Here is a 17,980-nt window from a genome sequence, read left to right as displayed (position 1 = left end):
AAATTCTGTAAGTAGGTAGAATGTAAATATATTAGCTCTGAAGGCAGTAAAAAATGGAAAGCCTTTCTTGGTCACATAGTCTATGAGTTGTTTTTCAGGACTTTGAAATCTTATACCTTCATGGGATCTTAATAGTTCATCTGAATCCATGGTTTTCAAGCATTTTTCTTAATTAGTGGAATCTTTTCTTTGATAAATGTATGTGAATGCCTCCTCCAAAAAAGAAAAGATAGAAATGAAACTGACTTTTTTGAATTGGGAGCCTCCTTGGCCTATGTCACCTGCTTTCTGAGATAATCTCTATTGCTGTAGGGAGTATAGTTTGTAAACTGGTCATCTAGTCTAATAAAGAATTTAGTTCCATTTACAAGCTACCATGTTCCAATGAACTCCTTTTACTGTTGATTATAAAACACATCAGAGAAGGCAGTGGCACCCCACTCCAGTACTCTTGCCTGGAAAATCCCATGGACGGAGGAGCCTGGTAGGCTGCAGTCCATGGGGTCGCGAAGAGTCAGACACGACTGAGCGACTTCACTTTCACTTTTCACTTTCATGCATTGGAGAAGGCAATGGCAACCCACTCCAGTGTTCTTGCCTGGAGAATCCCAGGGACGGGGGAGCCTGGTGGGCTGCCATCTGTGGGGTCGCACAGAGTCGGACATGACTGGAGCGACTTAGCAGCAGCAGCATAAAACACATAATGGTAGCAGAACTGTTAAATGACTGGCAGAAAGTGAAATATACATGATATGCATAAAGCCGCAACTATGGACTCGTGGGAAAAAACCAAGGTGCCGTGTTAACCTTGGTGTGATTGGCTCTTTCAGGTTTTCCACTCGCTCTTAACTTGCTAGAGCACTGAGTTTAGTGGAGTGCTAGGAGTTTTGAATGTAGGACTACATTTCCTGGGCACAGACTTGTACAAGTTAGGTAACTTCTCTTTGCCTCATCTTTCTGTTTTAAGAACAAAGCTTATTTGTTTGCTTGTGTTTGTTTTTGGTTGGGTGGTCTTTTCTGTAGTCTTTAGATGGTCTTTTCTAGAAAGAATCCATTCTTCTTATTTTTGTAGTAATACTTTGTTGTTTGAACTCATTTCTCTTCCTAAAGGGACCTTTTGCTTATATTTAACAGTTGACAAGGGTGGGTCTCCTTTCACTTTAGAATGGTTGTACTGTTTCAGTCTCTCATGGGATTGTGCTGTTGGCTTGTCGTCTGGACAGTTCTTCATTATGTGAGGCATAGCTCCCCATGTGCATCTTGACAGCTACCCTTCCTCTCTCACTGCACACATTTCTAACTCCCTTGATTGAGTACCACTAAGTATTTGATTCTTGGCAGATTTATTTTCAGGCCCAAATATTTTATCTTCTTCCTACAGAATTTTGCTTCTTAGATAAAAGCAACCTGTTATCTAATGCCTATTTTACATCTGGCATTGTATTGGGCTTTTTCATATAAATTATCTTAGGGAAGTATTAGCTGTACTTTATGGCTGGGGAAACTGAAGACCAGAGATAAGTAATGATTTGTTTTGGTAAAAGTTATGAATTAGCCATAAATTATAGTTGTAAATCATCTGAAGTAGTTTTATGATATTCTTGCCATTGAACATACAGGGTTCACAGGGAAACTTTGGCTCCCGGGTGTTGGAACTTGGCAGAGTTTAGGGAGACTGGGGTAAATGGTCCCCAAGTTCTCTCCATTTCCAGAATGAGTAAAATGAGGGTTAGACTGAGATCAGCAGGGTGACTCTTAGGTAGGAAATGTTTCCCAAGGAGCTCCTGCTTGTCAGTGGGACACTTTGGACTCATCCCCATTTTAGCCTCCATACAAACATGCCTCCCCTCTTCCTAATAGAGCACCCTCTTTCAGAGTTCCACAAGAGAGCTGTACCCCTGCCCTTGTTGGTTTCTTCTAAAACAGAATGGTTTTAGTTGTAAAGTAGGCTCTGTGGTCATGTGATACTCTCGTGATCAAGTGCTAATGAAGGCTTCTCCCACTTGAAATAATTCTTCCTATTAAAGGCTTCACACAGGTCTTTAGGGACAATTCACATGTAGACAAAATACTTAAACATTATTCATTTAGTTTTCTCAGAGGTTAAAAATGGAACTTCTCTTATTAAGCTCCCAAATCATAATACATAATATAGACCCACAGGTTAGGAAGCTTGATGGGTGCCCCTGTGTAAGCACACCATTTGTTTCTTAGAACTTTAGAACCTCCCAGCTTCTCCAGTTTACAGAATGTCCACCTTAACCAGGTAGTGCAGGATTGCTGCTCCTCATTCCTCTCCAGGGTTCTAACTGACCATGGTATAAAAGAAGTTCTAGTTTCATAGACTTCCTCTAGATGCTACACCGGTGTCTTCTGTTAGTACTCGGATGCTGTCCTACTTGGCACTTAGTACCGGTTCTCTTGCCCTTTTACTTATTGACCCCACCTTTAGAATGTCTCTCTTTTATGTTGCACTCAGAAAGCCTGTTGCATTTACTTCTAGACTATCCTCAATAAGACGCTCTGTTTCAATTCTAATTTCTAGATCCCTTCAGTATCAGAAATATGAGTAGTCATGAAACATATTTCTTTTCTGATAAAAGAAATGGTAACCTAAACTGATTGTGATTTGTATGGGAAATGTCTTCAGAAGGGACATTTCAATTTGTAAATGAGATCCGAAATCCTTAACTATCTTTACCTTCTAAGGTCTATATTAAGTTTCAGAGGTGATAGGCTGGGGAGTGGAAAGGAGGGAGTGTGTGTGTGTGTGTGTGTGTGTGTGTGTGTGTGTGTGTGTGTGTGTATACACACACACACACTTACTGTTGATTTTCATTGTTGTATGGCAGAAACCAACATGACATTGTCAAGCAGTTATCTTTCAATTAAAAATTTTAAAAATGAAAGGTGATGGCCTATTTCAGCTTCAGAGAAGCTTCCTGATTTGTATGAGCCACTTGGTTGTACTGACACCAAGTGGTCGTTATTGTTTGGTGGTTGTGTCCAGGAGTCAAAGGCATTGTGAAGATTAATCTCTAAAATGTAGACATGTGGGTCCTGAACCTCTATGAAGTATGGAAAATCAAGAGATGAAATGAAACAGGGATATATCTTTAGAATGTAGTAAATAAGATATTTGCATGTCTAGGTATGAAGTGTCAAATGTTTTAACTATAAGGATTTGGTAGAAGAGCAAAAATATAATTTGAAGGCAGCATCTCTTCTCCTTACAAGAGCCAGAGCCCTTCATAATAGAAACATCTTTGATCTGAAATGTTAGGTTCCAGGGGTTCAAAGTTTGGGGATTGACAGTTCATTAAAAAAAACAAATATATTTAGTTATATTTATTCTTATACTTAGTGTTAAAAAGAAAATAATCCTCAAACCACTGACCATTTAAGAAGTAAAAACTTCGGCATAATTTGCTTTTTTTAAAAAATATAATTCTTAGCTTTTTTGTGTGTATGCATTGGTAAGGGCTATAGCTGAGACTGACTCTAGTTTTAAAAAGTGTTTAGAGAGTATATCCCTATCATAGTAAAACATATACCCTTAAAACTTCCTGCACTTCTTTGATTCTTACATAATTTTAATATGTATCATTGGTTTAATGACTACTTTTCTTGGAAGAAGAAGGGAAGAGCCATTATATTAAATGAACATATTTGGTGATATTAGCTTTGGAAACATTAAAAATGAGGCAACAAGTAAGACTTACAGTGGAGGAGATATGTACATTTCTCCACAAAAAAATGTTTATATATATGCAGAAATTGTTTCAGATGAGTAATTTTTACTGAATTGTTGTGTGATAGGAATTTTAAATAAGTGTCATTGTGTACACTTGTTTCTGAATCAGACCAGAGCATATCTCTTAAAAATAAGGAAGCAAACATAGTTGCTTCTTGTCCAAATCATAGTGAGTACCTAATTTATCGTTACAATAGCACTCATTCCCTCTACCGCCTTTGGGGGATATATTTCAAGACCTCCCAGTGGATGCCTGAAACCATGGATAGTGCTGACTCCGTATATATATATTTTTCCTATACATACATATCTGTGATAAAGTTTATAAGTTAGGTACGATAATAAATTAATAATAATAATAGATCAATTATAGCAATATGCTGTAATAAGAGTTATGTGAATATGGTCTTCCTCCTTTCCCCCCTCCCCCCTGCAGTATCTTACTGTTTGTACTCGCCCTTCTTGTGATGATGTGAGATGATAAAATGCCTACAAGGGGACCATTTGCTTTGGGTGATCCTGGATCATCAAACCATGTTGGTGTGAGTGGTTGGATGTCAAGAGCAAGCAGTGTTGATGGCTGGGGGTTCTGGGTGGGATGGGGCAGGAAGGCGTGAGGTTTCCTCATGCCACTTAGAAATGGTGTGCAGTTTAAAACTTACAGATTGTGTATTTCTGGACTTTTCCACTTAGTATTTTCAGATTGAGGTTGGCTTCGGGTAACTCAGCCTGCAGAAAACAAAACTGAAAGTGGGGGATCTACATAACTACTGAAAAATATGTGGGTTTTTTTTTTTTTAAGCAGACTAGTGATTAGGATCAAATAATTGAAGGATAGGGTTTTTAAACTTTATCTGATATCTTAATTTCTGTGATGCAGTTTATATTCCTTAATTATGGTTCATGATACAGTTTTTTATTTTTAACCCCCTATTAGTCTTGTAGTTAAAGGTAGGAATATTTGAAGAGGGTATCTTCTTACTGAAAAGCAAATTCCATTCTGTTCTTTTCATGATGGTTTGACTAGCCACACAGTGCTCTAATGAGGTTTTACTTGGAATGACAGAGATACATATCACTTAGAAATTAGTTCATTCTATAATCTTTACCTTGAAAAAAAAATCTCCCTTTAAAAGAGACTTAGTTTTTCTTCCCTTTCACTTTAAACAGCTGATAGTTTCCTTTCTTAACAAAGAGAATGTCCCCATTGGACATTGGGCTTCAAGGCAGGAGTGCTTTGCTGTCGTTCAGTAGCTCAGTTGTGTCCCGCTCTCTGAGGCCCCGTGGACTGCAGCACCCCAGGCTTCTTTGTCCTTCACTATCTCCCAGAGTTTGCTCAGACTCACATCCATTGAGTCGGTGGTACCATCCAACTGTCTCATCTTCTGTCGTCCCCTTCACCTCCTATGCTCAATCTTTCCTAGCACTGGGGTCTTTTCCAGTGAGTTGGCTCTTCACATCAGGTGGCCAAAGTATTGGAGCTACAGCATCAGTCCTTTCAATGAGTATTCAAAGTTGATTTCCTTTAGGATTGACTGATTTGATCTCCTTGCTGTCCAAGGGACTCTCAAGAGTCTTCTCCAACGCCACAGTTCAAAAGCATCAATTCTTCAGCGCTCAGCTTTCTTTATAGTCCAGCTCTCACATCCATTCACAACTACTGGGAAAACCATAGCTTTGACTATATGGACCTTTGCAGCCAAGGTGATCTCTCTGGTTTTTAATATACTGTCTAGGTTTGTCATTGCCTTTCTTCCAAGGAGCAAGCATCTTTTAATCTTAGGACTGCAGTCACCGTCCACAGTGATTTTGGAGCCCAAGAAAATAACGTCTATCACTGTTTCTATTGTTTCCCCATCTATTTCCCATGAAGTGATGGGACTGGATGCCATGATCTTCATTTTTTGAATGTTGAGTTTTAAGTCAGCTTTTTCATTCTCTTCTTTCACCTTTATCAAGAGACTTTTAATTCCTCTTGGCTTTCTGCTATAAGGGTGGTGTCATCTGCATATCTGAAAGTGAAAGTTGCTCAGTCGTGTCTGACTCTTTGTGACTCCATGGACTATACAGACCATGGAATTCTCCAGGCCAGAATACTGGAGTGGGTAGTCTTTCCCTTCTCCAGGGAATCTTCCCGACTCAGAAATCAAACCCAGGTCTCCCTCACTGCGTATCTGAGGTTATTGATATTTCTCCTGGCAACCTTGATTACAGCTTGTGCTTCATCCAGCCCAGCATTTCACACAATGTACTCTGTATGTAAGTTGAATAAACAGGGTGACAATATACAGCCTTGACGTACTCCTTTCCCAGTTTTGAACAAGTCTGTTGTTCTATGTCCAGTTGTAACTGTTGCTTCTGTTGTTTCATTCAAAGGAGTGCTTTGAGCCTCTGGGTTTTACTTTGTAGTGGTCAGTGCCCTTCCAGTTTCCTCTTACAGTTTCTAAGGATTTTGCTTATGCTTTGTTTTGAGATCATCTTGAAAGTAATTGAATTTCAGAGTGCATCAGGCTTTGGCTTAGTAGCCACTTCAGTTTTGTCCTTAAGTCTAACAGTTGTCTTGTAGTTAGAAATCAGAAGTGATTAGGAAAGCAGACCTTATCTGACCTAAGTCTTACTAAGACTTTAAGGAACACTTAATACATTTTATTTACTCAACTCAGTATAGCCAAAATATTATAATTTCAACATGTGGCTCTAGCTGCATTTCAGCTACTCAGTAGCTACGTGTGGCTAGTGGCCTGCAGCTGTATAAACTGATATTTGTACTAGTTTTTTTTTTTTCCCCTGTAGCAAATTGTACAGAATTGGTGGTCATCTTATTCTTAAAATTTTGCTAGTGGAACCTCCTGGGCCTGGAGGGATCTTTTTTGAAGGTTTAAAATTACTAACTTAGTTTATTTTGTAATTACAAATCTGTTCAGGTTATCTTTCATCTTGGATGACTTTGGGTAATTCCAAGGAATTGGTCCTTTTCACTGAATGGTTGGATTTATGTTGTGTAGAATTGTTTATACTATTCTTTATTAAATCATTTTAATGCTTTCTGTGCATGTAGTGATAATCCTCTCTCATTCTGTATATTTTGTGTCTTCTCTCTTTTTCTTTGATAATCTTGTTAATTTTAAAGAATTTGATAATTTTAAGAAAATAGCTTTTGGTTTCATTGATTTTTCTCTATTCTTTTGTTTTCAGTTGCATGGGTTTCTGCTCTTTAATATTTCCCTTCTTCTGCCTGACTTGTCTTTATCTTTACTCTTTTTGTAATGTCTTAAGATAAAAGCTCAAGACTGGGTGGATTCTAAACAACCAAAACTTATTTCTTATATTTCTAGAGGCTGGGAAGCCTAAGATAGAGGTGCTGACAGATTTAGTGTCTGGCAAGGGCTAGTTTCCTACTTCATGATACGGCCTTCTTCTCACTGTATCCTCTTTGTATATGTTGGTCGCTCAGTCGTGTCCGACTCTGCAACCCCATGGACTGTAGCTCGCCAGGCTTTTCTATCCATGGAATTCTCCAGGCAGGAATACTGGAGTGGGTGACCATTTCCTTCTCCAGGGGATCTTCCCGACCCAGAGACTGAACCCTGATCCCCCACATTGCAGGCAGAATCTTTTACTGTCTGAGCCACCAGGGAAGCCCTTATCCTCTCTGGGATCTTTCAAACTAAGGATGCTAATCCCATTCATGTGGGCTCTACCCTCATGACCTAATCACCTCTCTAAGATCCAACTTCAAAATACCCTTATATTTGGTATTATATGACTTTTTCAAAGTAAGAATTTGGGGGGAAGGGAAGATACAAATATTTAGTCTATAACAACTATAAATTTCTCTCTGAGTACTGCTTATAGCTGCATACCATAATTTTGAGATACTCTATTTTCATTCAGTTTATTTTCTAATTTCCCTTGACTTCCTGTTTGACCCTTTTAACCTACCTATATCATTATATTTGGAGTTTCTTATAGATAGCATATAGTTAGGCTATTTTCCCCCATTCTGACAATCTTTGTCTTCTAATTAATGTGTTAAGAGAATTCACGTTTACTATAATTGTTAATATATTTGAATTCACTTCAACCATTTTATTATTTGACAACTTCTAAATCAGTTACATTACTAAACTTACAATGTATTTGTTCTTATAATAAAAGAAATATATGACCTAGAAGATACAGAAAATATAAACTAAAAAGAACATTTATTCTGAAGTACAGATATAGACACTGTTTATGTATCCAAATATTAAAAACAAAAATTTTTGCTTTTCAGGTTTGGCATTGTGCTACATATAATCATGTAACCTACTTTTTTACTGCTCACTAATATTTTAGAACCTTTCCCCTTATTATTAACCAAAATATTTTAATAGATCATTCTTTTCCAGTTGAGATAAAATTTCACAGCAAGTTAACCCGTTAAAGTGAGCAGTTCATTGGTGTTTAACGCACTCACAGAATCGGGCAACCATCGTCTATTCAGTTCCAGCACACTTTTAGCGCCCCGAAAGGACACTCCGCACCTGTTAGACATTCATAAAACTCCTGGTGTCCACTAATGTACTTGTTTTCCCCCCTGTGGGTTGATAATTCTTTTTGTTGTGCTGGAGCAAGGTACATAAATAGTGATCAAACAATAAACTATATTAAACAGCCATCTTGAAAACAGAATTTGGGTTGCTTACTAAGAAAGAATAACCATAACTTACTTGGTTCATTTATAGTTAAATTCTTAAATATTCTTAAATTCTTAAATATTCTTTTTTTTTTAATTGAAGATGGATAGTATAGTTATAGCATGAATAGTGCAATAGCACTGTGATCTTAGGAAATTATTTTATCTTTCAATGACTCAGTTTCTTCACCTATAAAATAGGAAAAAGAGAACTTACCTCATAGGATTTTGAGGGAGTTTGGTGAGTTAATGCAAGTAAAAGCTTTTAGAACAGCACCTGGCATGGTAAGCAATGTATAGGTGTTAGATACTGCTGCTCTCCTGCTGCTGCTTTCTTCAGTGGGACTATATTGTGATACCTTATGCAGTAATCCTTGTCACCTCTTGCGTGAACTCTCTTAGTAAATGCTGATTCCTTAAGTTTTTTCCATCTCAGGTATCTCAGTGATCTCTTGCCCTAGTGGCATCTTCAGGGTGAGTCAAAAATTCCAGGTCATAAAATAAGAAAGTTAAACACTTAGGTGGAGTACTCAAGGCAGAAGATTATATAGCTTAATGTGCACTGAAAATTATGCAGGAAATTAAATTTTACCAGAGCAGAAACCAGCTGCAGAATCCTCTGTGGGAACCAGTACTGGGGTCCATAGTTGACAAAATGCTGGAGGCTCACTGTGGACAAGCCTGAGAGATAAAGATTCTAGGAGTGTCTTCTCACTTTTGTGAGTTTTATGTCAAGAATCTCTACTGGGTTTTCCCAGTGAATACTGGAGGAAAAATCCCCTAAATCTTCTGGCAGGTGAAAGGGGAAAGTAACTGTTTTGAAATTACCCAGAATATTGTGTTTTTCTTAAGGCCTGCCCTCAGGAGAAATTATTTTACCAGTCTTACCTACTGTGGGTTTATCAGAGCCTGACTGACGTGGGGAAAGGGACACACCCAGCTCCAGTCCGCTTAGCCTTCCTGTACCATAAATGGGGAAGAAAGCTGAGAAACGCTGATGAAGTTCACAGTTCAGAGGCACAGGCTCACCAAAAGACTGAGGCCTATCATAGGACTGCAGAATGTACTTTTCAGCAGTTCCTTTTACACAATATATCATGTACACCTTTCAACAGAAAAGAAAAAAGAGAGCAGACCCAGTTCAAAGAGACTGAACAAGCATCAGAGTCAAACATGGCAGGAGTGTTACAATTATCAGACTAGTAAATCTGAGATTAATATGTTAAACACTTTAACGTATGTCATTTAACATATTAAATGCCTTCCAGTGAGTATTCAGGACTGATTTCCTTTAGGGTTGACTGGTTTGATCTGGAATGAAGAAAGTAGACAGCGTGGGAGAGCAAGTGGATGGTGTGAGCGAGGAGAAAGCAAAGCAAAAGCCAGAGACCAGGAGCGGGCACAGAAACGAAGAGTGCCTTTGATGGCACTTTACTGGGATGGACCCGGTGAGGAAAGAATTTCTGAGCTTGAGGCTATATCAGTAGAAACTTACAAAACTAAAAAGCAAAGAGGAAAAACAGCTGGGGGTAAAAATGGAAAAGAATACCCAGGAACTGTGGGACAACTACAGAAGATGTAACAGATGCATAATTGGAATATTGGAAGGAGAAAAAAGGAACAGAAGAAATATTTAAAGCAATAGTGACTGAGAGTTTTCCTGAATTAACATCAGACACCAAACCACAGATCTAGGAACCTAAGTGAACCAGATAGAGAAGCAAAGATGAAGTATATAATGACTGACTTCTTCTCAGAAATCAGGCAAGGAAGAAGACAGTGAAATGAAATATTTGAAATACTGAAAGGGTGAAAAAAACTCTCCCAATGTAGGATTCTGTGCTCTGGAAACTTATCCTTCAAAAGTTAAGGAGAAATAATTTCTCAGACAAACCAAAATTAAGGGAATTTGATGCCAGTAGTCCTCCCTACAAACCTAGACAGCGTATTAAAAAGCAGAGACATCACTTTGCTGACAAAGGTCCGTATAGTCAAAGCTATAGTTTTCCAGTAGTTAGATACAGATGTGAGAGTTGGAGCATACAAAAAGCTGAGCACTGAAGAATTGATGCCTTCAGATTGTGGTGCTGGAGAAGACCCTTGAGAGTCCTTTGGACAGCAAGGAGATCAGACCAATCAATCCTAAAGAAAATCAGTCCTGAATATTCATTGGAAGGACTGATGCTGAAGCGGAAGCTCCAATACTTTGGCCACCTGATGTGAAGAACTGACTCATTGGAAAGACCCTGATGCTGGGAAAGATTGAAGGCGAAAGGAGAAGAGGGCAGCAGAGAATGAGATGTTTAGATAGCATTACCAACTCAGTGGATATGAATCTGAGCAAACTCTGGGAGATAGTGAAGGACAAGGGAAGCATGGTGTGCTGCAAGTTCATAGGGTCGCAGAAAGTTGGACATGGCTTAGTGACTGAACAACAAAAAAAAAATCCTCCCTTGCACAGAATGTGAAAGAAAGTTTTTCTGAGAGAGGGAAAGCTATAGGTTAAAAACTCAGGTCTATACAAAGAAAATGCACTGGAGAATGAGTATGTGAAGGTAGAATTAAAAGTTTTGGTTTTATTATTCTTAATTGATCTAACGTAACAATTTGTTCAAAATAATAGTAGCAGTGTAATCACCTATGTATGGTTGTGTTCGGTTATAGGCGCTTGTGGTGTGGATCTGTGTGTGTATACCTATATGTATGCAAATGAATAAGTTAAATGAATGACAGCAATGATACAAAGGATTGGAGGGAGAAATTAGGAGTATTTTCCTAATATATGATACTTGAACTACTCATGAAATGATGTAGTATCATTTATGACTTCACTTGTATTAGTTGTTAATATACATTGCAAACTGACAATCTCATTTGAAAAAGAAAGCTAACTTTTATACTAGGAAAGGAGAGAAACTGTAATTGGGTAAAATGCTCAATGAAAACCTAGAAGACAGAGATAGGGTAGAAAATTAAAACCTAAAAGACAGAGCTAGGGTAGAAGACAAAAATCGGAACAAAGAACAAGAGCAAAAATAGTAAACAGTAACAAATACCATAGATATTAATCCAGCTATATCAGTCACCACTTTCAAACCTCAATACTCTACGTACACAAATGAAAAGAAAGAGATTGTCAGAATGGATCACAAAACAAGACCTAACTCTGTGTTGCTTTCAAGAAACTTGATGCAAATATGAATGCGTTTATACGTTAAGAATAAAGGGATGGAGAAAGATGCTATACTGACGCTAGTTCAGAGAAAGCAGGAGTAGCGGAACAAAAGCGATCAGAGATAAAGAGAGAGAATATATATGATAAAGGGGAGTATTCAGTATTTGTTTTTAATATAACTTACTTAATATTTTTGGCTGCACTGGGTCTTTATTGCTACAGGCAGGCTTTCTCGAGTTGTGGAGATGAGGGCTACTCTCTGGTTGCAGTGTGTGGGCTTTGCGTTGTGCTGGCTTCTCTCGTTGGGAAGCACAGGCTCTAGGTGCGTGGGCTTCGGTAGGTGCAGCACACAGGCTCAGTAGTTGTGGCTTGCTGGCTCCAGGACACTCAGGCTCAGTAGTTGTGGCTTGCCAGCTCTAGGACACTCAGGCCTCAGTAGTTGTGGTGCAGGGCCTTGGTAGTTTGTTTTCTGAATGTTGAGCTTTAAGCCAGCTTTTTCACTCTCCTCTTTCACTTTCATTAAGAGGCTTTTGAGTTCCTCTTCACTTTCTGCCATAAGGGTGGTATCATCTGCATATCTGAGGTTATTGATATTTCTCCCGGCAATCTTGATTCCAGCTTGTGTTTCTTCCAGCCCAGCGTTTCTCATGATGTACTCTGCATATGCTTCTGTTAGGTCCATATCATTTCTGTCCTTTATCGAGCCCATCTTTGCATGAAATGTTCCCTTGGTATCCCTAATTTTCTTGAAGAGATCTCTAGTCTTTCCCATTCTATTGTTTTCCTCTATTTCTTTGCATTGATCTCTGAGGAAGGCTTTCTTATCTCTCCTTGCTATTCTTTGGAACTCTACATTCAGATGCTTATATCTTTTCTTTTCTCCTTTGCTTTGCTCTGGGAGAAATGTCAGTGACCTCAGATATGCAGATGACACCATCAGAAAGTGAAGAGGAACTAAAAAGCCTCTTGATGAAAGTGAAAGAGGAGAACGAAAAAGTTGGCTTAAAGCTCAATGTTCGGAAAATGAAGATCATGGCATCTGGTCCCATCACTTCAAGGGAAATAGATGAGGAAACAGTGTCAGACTTTAATTTTGGGGGGTTCCAAAATCACTGCAGATGGTGATTGCAACCATGAAATTAAAAGACACTTACTGCTTGGAAGGAAAGTTATGACCAAACTACATAGCATATTCAAAAGGAGAGACATTACTTTGCCAACAAAGGTCCGTCTAGTCAAGGCTATGGTTTTTCCAGTAGTCAATGTATGGATGTGAGAGTTGGACTGTGAAGAAAGCTGAGCACCGAAGAACTGATGCTTTTGAACTGTGGTGTTGGAGAAGACTCTTGAGAGTCCCCTGGACTGCAAGGAGATCCAAGCAGTCCATTCTAAAGATCAGTCCTGGGTGTTCATTGGAAGGATTGATGCTAAAGCTGAAACTCCAATACTTCAGCCACCTCATGCGAAGAGTTGACTCCTTGGAAAAGACCCTGATGGTGGGAGGGATTGGGGGCAGGAGGAGAAGGGGATGACAGAGGATGAGATGGCTGGATGGCATCACGGACACGATGGGCATGAGTTTGGGCAAACTCCAGGAGTTGGTGATGGACAGGGAGGCCTGGTGTGCTACGGATTCATGGGATTGCAAAGAGTTGGATGCAACTGAGTGACTGAACTGAACTTAACTGAACTACCAGAAATGGACAGACTCAGCAGGCAGAAAATCATTAAGGACATAGTTCAACTCAACACCATCAACAGTCTGCTGGATATCATTGACATATGCAACTGCTGAACAGTAGCTGAATATACATTATTATTAGGCTCACATGAAACTGTTGCCAAGGTAAACCACATTCTGGGCCATAAAACACCTTAACAAGTTTAAAAGAACAGAAATTATACAATGTATCCTCTCAGGCTGCAATGGAATTAAACTAGAAAGGAGCAACAGAGAGCTAGTGGGAAAATCCCCACACTTCTAACTGACACATGGATCAAAGAAGAAATTTCAAGAGAAATCTGAATACTTTGAACTAAATGGAAATGAAAATAACACCTATCAAAATTGTGAAAAGCAGTTTGCTGTACTTTAAGCAGTACTTAAAGCGAAATTTACAACACTGAATACCTATGTTAGAAAAAGAAAAACCTAAAATCTATAATCGAAGCTCTCACTTTAGGAAACTAAAACAATAAGAGCAAATTAAATCAGAAGTAAAATGTAAATCAGAGCAGAAAATCAATAGAGAAAATCAACAAAACCCAAAACAGTTTTTTTGAAAAGGTTAAGTCAGGAACCTCTGGCCAGGCTAAGAAAAAAAAGGAAGAGAATGCAAGTTACTAACGTCAGTAATTGAAAGAGAGCATCAACTCAGATCCCACAGACATTTAAAGAATGATAAAGGAATATTAATGAGCAACTCGTGTTGGTAACAGACATATGTAATGCCCACAAATTTGATCGGTCAGTTTAGATGTACTAGATCAATTTCTTGAAGCGTACAATCTACCAGAGTCACCCAGGAAATAAACCATCTGTATTGGCCGTTTCTATAGAGAAATTGAACCAACAATTACTAACCTTAGAAAATAGCACCAGGCTTAGATGAGTTTACTAGTGAATTCTACCAGACATTTAAAGAAGAACTCACACAACTACTCTGGGATCTCTTCCAGAAGAATGAAGCAGAAAGAATACTTTGTGATTCATTCAGGAGGCCAGCATTATCCTAATGCCAAACCAGACGGTACAAGGAAAGAAAATCATAGACCATTGTCTCATGAATATAGATGTAAAAATTATCAAAAGATATTAGCATATCAAAGCCAACAATGCTTAAAAAGAATAATAGCACTACATCCAAATGAAATTTATCCCAGATATTCAAGGCTGGTTCAGCATTCAAAAAATCAATTAATATAATTATATCAACAGGATAAGAAGAAAAATCAGCATGTTCATATCAATAGATACAGCAAAATCATTTGCTAAAATTCAGTACCTAGTTGTGATTGAACTCTCAGCAAACTAGGAAGAGAGGAGGGGCTGTCTCTGCTTGATTTAGAATATTTACAAAACTAAAATATTCTTACCATATTTACAGCAGTTTTATTCATAATTGCCAAAACTTGGAAGCAGTCAAAATGCACTTCAGTAGGTGAATGGATAAATTAAAAGAAATGAGCCTTCAGTTCATGAAAAGATACAGAAGAACCTTAAGTGCATATTACTAAATGAAAAAACTGGTCTGAAAAGGTACAATTCCAACTATATTAGCATACCAGAAAAGGCACAACTGTGGACACAGTGGTTGCCAGTGGCTAGGTGAGGGAGGGGTGAATAGGCAGGGCACAGGGCAGTGAAACTTTTCTATGGGACAGTATAGTGGTAGAGACATGCCATCATACATTTATCAAAACCCACAGGATGTGCAGCACTGAGAGTGACCCTAGTTGTGGACTTCCGACGGTAATAATGCATCTGTGTAGGTTCATCAGTTGTAACATATATCACTTCATGGGATATTGATGGTAAAAGAGATGGTGTGGATGTGGAGCAGAGAGTATATTATCTTCTCAGTTTTGTGGTGAACTTGCATCTACTTTTAAAAATAATACAATCTGTTTAAAGTGCTTCTTTTCAGTAATAGTAATAATAAACATTAGGAAATAATAACATTCTAGGTCAAATGGTGTCTGAAGGGGCTTCCACAGAGATGCAGTAATTTAACTAGAAAGATGCAGATTGGTGATAGCGTATCACATTTCCAAGTTGTAATAAATAAGTATAAACTATGGTTGAGCTTGACTAATGCAGTTTGACTTGAATTGAAGGTTCTGTGTGTGCAGAGTGGGAGACAGATTGAAGGTGATGGTCGTAGCAGACTATTGTGGTCCAGACTGAAAGGCCCAGTGTGCTGTACCTCAGCTGCGAGACGGTAATGAGGGTGGCTCCCTCTGCAGGGTTAGAAAGTCTCGGTGGCCTTGAGTAAGTCCTAAGACCCCAAGTTTGTGGTTGCTGCTACTTCTGTCTAGGGATGATAATCATTTGTTCTCTCAAAGCTCTGTGCCCACATTCAAGCCAGGAAAATATTTTGGCCTGTTAAGGGGTTGGAGTGGAAATGAAGAAGAGGTACTTAGGAACAACAAAAAGTTAATGCAAAATGATAGTTTAAATGCCAGTTTAATTCTGTGTGTTTCATGCCAGTTGCATATGTTTGGCTCTTAATATGCTATAGTTTTGATTCCCTTTGTAGTTTTGATTATACTTTGAGATTTAAATTAGTAATTTAAGTTGCTTTAATGTATTTTCAGGCTGTATTGGTTTTCTGCAGTTGCACTATCATCCATTCAGTAATATGAGTGGGCTATAAAAGTTTAAATTATTAGAATGTTAATATTTTGATCTTTTTTGCCAGGAATAGTTGTGTCCATGAGTACTATCTCTTTATTGGTTGGTGGAACACTCAAAGCTGACTGGAGAGGGCAGGAAGGGGGAGGTAGGGAGGAAGAGCTGCAAGTTGTTATGGATAAGCACTAGTCCAGGAGTTAAAACATCTGCCCTCTGGTTTTGATGCTGCCATGTAATATATTACTGATTGACCCTGAGCTACTAATTCAAAGTTACTAGACCTCAGGGTTTTGTTTGTTTCAATTGTGGTGAAATAAATACACATAACAATTTACCATCTTAACCATTTTTAAGTATACAGGTCAGTGGTGTTAAGTGCGTTCACATTGTTTTACAACCGTCAGCACCATCTATCTCCAGAACTCTTGCAAAAGTGAAACTCTGTACCTGTTAAATATTAACTCCTCTTTTCCTTCTCCCTCCGGCCCCTGACAACCACCATTGTACTTCCCGTCTCTCTAGGTACCTCAGATAAGTGGTATCACAGTTTTTGTCCTTTTGTGACTGGCTGTTTATTTCAGTTCATCTTAAAGGTTCATCCAAGTTTTAACGTGGTTCAGAATTTCCCAGTTTTATAAGGCTGAATAATATTCCACTGTATGTATATTCCACACTTGCAAATCATTTATCCATTGATGTACACTTGGACTGCTTCTCCCTTTTGGTATTATGAATAATGCTGCTATGAAACAGGTGTACAAATCCCTCTTTGAAACTCTGCCTTTAGTTCTTTTGGGTATATACCTAGAAGTGAGGGTTGCTGGACCATGTAGCAAAAATTTCTAATTTTTTGAGGAAATGCCATACTGTTTTCCATAGTGACTATACCATTCTTCTCTCCCCAGGGTACAAGAGTTCCAGTTTTTCCACATCCTTGTCCAGACTTACTATTTTTTTCTAAAGAGAAAATAGTAAGTTTTGTTTTTGACAGTAGCCATCCTAATGAGTATGAGATAGTACTGCATTATAGTTTTAATTTGTAGTTCTCTAATGATAAATGATACTGAGCATCTTTACCTGTGCTTTTAGGTCCTTCTGTTTGTCTGTTCAAAAGTCCTTTTGCACATTTTACCCCCCAGCATGAATACTTTTATATAACTGAGGGAAAATAAGTCACATATTTTGAAGATGAATCCATTGAGATTAGTTAGTAAGTTTTTAAAAGATTTCTGTAGTCAGTTGACTATTCCATTCACATTAAAACATAATTGAAAAGGGTTTTTTTTTTTTTTAATGTACATTGTCTCTGTGATAAGGTAGATGTCCTGGGTGACCCATTCAAAGAAGTTTACTTAGTCCAACTTAATGAAGCCTATATCCTTCAGGTACTGTTGGAAACAGCATATTAAGGCTGTGTTTTTGGATCAGACAATGCGGGTTTGAGCAGAGGCAGCAAGAGCAAGAACGCTGGCCTGATTTTCCTGGATGGCTCCAGTGTGGCTGCTGGTGACCCATCTTTCTTTCTCAGATGCAGTCAGGCACAAGGCCCTTTGCCCATTTTAAAACTCAGGTTATGAGTTTTATTTTTTAGGAGCTCTTTATATATATATTGAATTGACCAGTGTAGAAAGTAGTTCTGTAAGATGTTAACAGAAAAACCCAAACCAACTTTTTGGCCCATTATCAGATATTGATTTGTAAGTATTTTCTCCATTCCATGGTTTGCCTTTGCACTCTGTTGTGTCATTTGATCCACAAACATTTTAATTGTTTTTCCCTGGATTGTTGTTTGTTAATTTTTAATGACACAAAGATGAATGTTTTTACTGATAAAAGGTACAATTCACAAAGAAGATAGAGATCATAAAACATTAGACATCTAACGGAAACCAAGATATATAAAGCAAAAACAAGAAGAAATATAAGGGAAAAAAAATATATATATATATAATCATAGTGAGACATGTTAACATTTCTCTGAGAATATTTTATCAAGTGCAGAAAAAATAAGAATAGGGG

At 38.2% G+C, this 17,980-nt stretch overlaps 1 protein-coding gene and 1 pseudogene across 4 annotated transcripts in view; one reads left to right on the top strand and one right to left on the bottom strand.

Moving 5' to 3' along the window:
- ILRUN (inflammation and lipid regulator with UBA-like and NBR1-like domains) overlaps positions 1-17,980 on the top strand; it is a 100,478-nt gene that overhangs the window by 50,335 nt on the left and 32,163 nt on the right. The window lies entirely within an intron of this gene.
- LOC138069746 (small ribosomal subunit protein uS14-like) lies at positions 17,314-17,476 on the bottom strand (annotated as a pseudogene).

This window comes from Capricornis sumatraensis, chromosome 22, assembly GCF_032405125.1.
Source record: "Capricornis sumatraensis isolate serow.1 chromosome 22, serow.2, whole genome shotgun sequence".
Taxonomy (NCBI): domain Eukaryota; kingdom Metazoa; phylum Chordata; class Mammalia; order Artiodactyla; family Bovidae; genus Capricornis; species Capricornis sumatraensis.
The sequence above is the reverse complement of the archived record's forward strand: the minus strand, read 5'-3'. Positions and strand labels throughout refer to the sequence as shown.